Consider the following 2,224-nt stretch of genomic DNA (forward strand, 5'->3'; position numbering starts at 1 on the left):
GCTCCAGTGGCGCAATCGGTTAGCGCGCGGTACTTATACAGCAGTACAAAGCCGAGCAATGCCGAGGTTGTGAGTTCGAGCCTCACCTGGAGCACACAGCTTTTTGGGAGGGAAAGCGGGCTTTTTTGGGGCTTGGCGGCGCTCCGGAGGGAGGAAGACAAAAGCGAAGGGAAAAATTATGCAGCCGTGGCGGCAGCGTGGGCCCGCTGGAGAGGGGCACTCAGCGCCCTGGGAAGTGGCTGGGGCTGGTCCCGCCGCGAGCGACGGCGGGGGGCGCGCAGTGGCAGCTTGGGCCACGGGTGTGTTTGGCTTCAGGGACACGGCCCCACTGAGGCTCGTAGGTTTGGCATGTTCAGAGCAGCGTGACAGGGCGCGGTAAAAAACGTGTTCCTGGTAAGAGCTGCTTGGGAGTGAGAACTCGCAGGAAATAGGGGTTATTTTATACGGTGTTGTTTAATACGGAGCGCAAGTAAACACTTGACTGGTGCGATCACTGCAGCTGAAGGGTGACAACACCTCCCCCTTTTGCCTGCTCTGTCGGTGACAGATCTTTTCTCATTACCTCAGTAATGCTTTACAAATGTGTGGGCAACAACAGGAAGGAAAATAATTAAAATAATTTCTGATTTCACCATATAAGAAAGGCAGCAGGGCCGTGGGAGAAAGGGCAGCTTCCTGACAGAGGTTGGGGAACGCTGCCTGAATGTTGAGACCCAGATCTTGTTAAGTCATCTCTATGTTAACATCTGGTATGCCGCTTTCGCAGTGCAATTTATATGAAAAAGTTCAGTGAGGTCCTCAAGATCATGCAGCCAGAGGTGCCTTGACTGCCCAAATCAGCCCTTTAGCATCTGTACTGCAGGCGTTAAGTCCCTGAAGTGCCACTTTCACGTTTTTAACTACCACTTCTCTGTTCTAGTTACGGTTTTATCCCTTTTGAATTTTGCATTAACTTCTCTGATTTCAGTGCTGGTGCAGTGATGCCTGAAGCGTGCACCATATCAGGATAAGGAAGTCTAAGTCAACAACAGAGATCTGTAATGTATCAAAGGGTGAATAAAGTCCATCTTCTGCTTGCAGAGTTTCGCATTTTCTCTATCCTGCAGGATATCCATTTCCCATTGCTGAGGACTACAGACAGTACAGAGGAGTATTTGCAGAGGTACTGGAAGTACTAGAAAATGAAAATGCTGCTTCTGTTTACTTGGAGGAAAAAATCAACAAAACCCTTAGTAGAGGGAAATAGATTCCATTCCTTGGACAGAGACCTCTCAGGAAACTTGAGTAGGGACAGTGCTGCTTGCTTTCCCTCTTCCCTGTTGTGTCTCCAGGAACACACAGCAGCTCCTGCACTCTCTCACCAAGGAGGAACTGCAAGTTTAGCATTTGGGGTCTTGCTGTGGCATGCTAGGTGGGTGATTGTTCAATCTTTGCCACATTCAAGGTGCATGAAGCAGATGTTACCTGTTCCCTCCACAGCTGTTTTGCAGCGGGCCTCTGCAGTGCCAGAGAGCAGCCCGGACATGCAGTGGGAGCACATGGTGCTATGGCTTTCTCCACAAGATCTCCTTCATCACTCTGGTCCTTACCTAGGCTTTTATCTGCCTTTTATCATCTGCCTGCAAGATGATTTTTGTCTTAACTCTGGAAAAAAAGTAAAAAGGGACAAAAATCCCTATGTGAGGTGCCACTTGTTTGCATTCCTGCCCCTACTGATGGTCTACTGTGCCTGACACCTGAGGGAAACATTTCAAGATAGGCATTTCACACTGGAAATCATGCTAAATCAGAGCAATTTATGGGGATTTACAAGAAATCCCTGTAAAATGAGAATGTTATTTACCTAATAGGTGTTTACAATATGAAGTGAATCGACGCTAAAGCACGAGGAATTTGTGAGGGAGGTGGGGCTGTCAAGTAAGATGAGATAAGCCCTGTTGGAGTGGCACAGCTGGCGGTGGGTGCCTGGGCAGGGGTGTGCTGGGGTCTCCTCCTGCCCCAGCACATGGCAGTGCTGCTGTGGGGCTGGTGATGGGGAGGCCCCACTGATCCTGGGGAGCAAGGGTGCTGTGCTGGGTTGAGGTCAATGACTGCCTCTTTTGCTTGGGAGCTGCTGCGGGGAGGAGGAGAATGTGAGCTCAGGTGCCCCTATGAGAGCAGCTGGGCTCAGGGAGGGCATGAGGCTTAGGCCTGGGCAGGATTTCTTCAGGGTGTGTGGGAAGCC

General features: G+C 50.4%; 1 non-coding gene across 1 annotated transcript; it reads left to right on the forward strand.

Moving 5' to 3' along the window:
* On the forward strand, window positions 1-94 carry TRNAI-UAU. The gene is made up of 2 exons: window positions 1-38; window positions 59-94. It is a non-coding gene; the product is annotated as a tRNA-Ile (tRNA).
* Window positions 95-2,224: the final 2,130 nt, after the last annotated feature.

Source organism: Chiroxiphia lanceolata, chromosome 3 (genome assembly GCF_009829145.1).
Source record: "Chiroxiphia lanceolata isolate bChiLan1 chromosome 3, bChiLan1.pri, whole genome shotgun sequence".
Classification (NCBI taxonomy): Eukaryota; Metazoa; Chordata; class Aves; order Passeriformes; family Pipridae; genus Chiroxiphia; species Chiroxiphia lanceolata.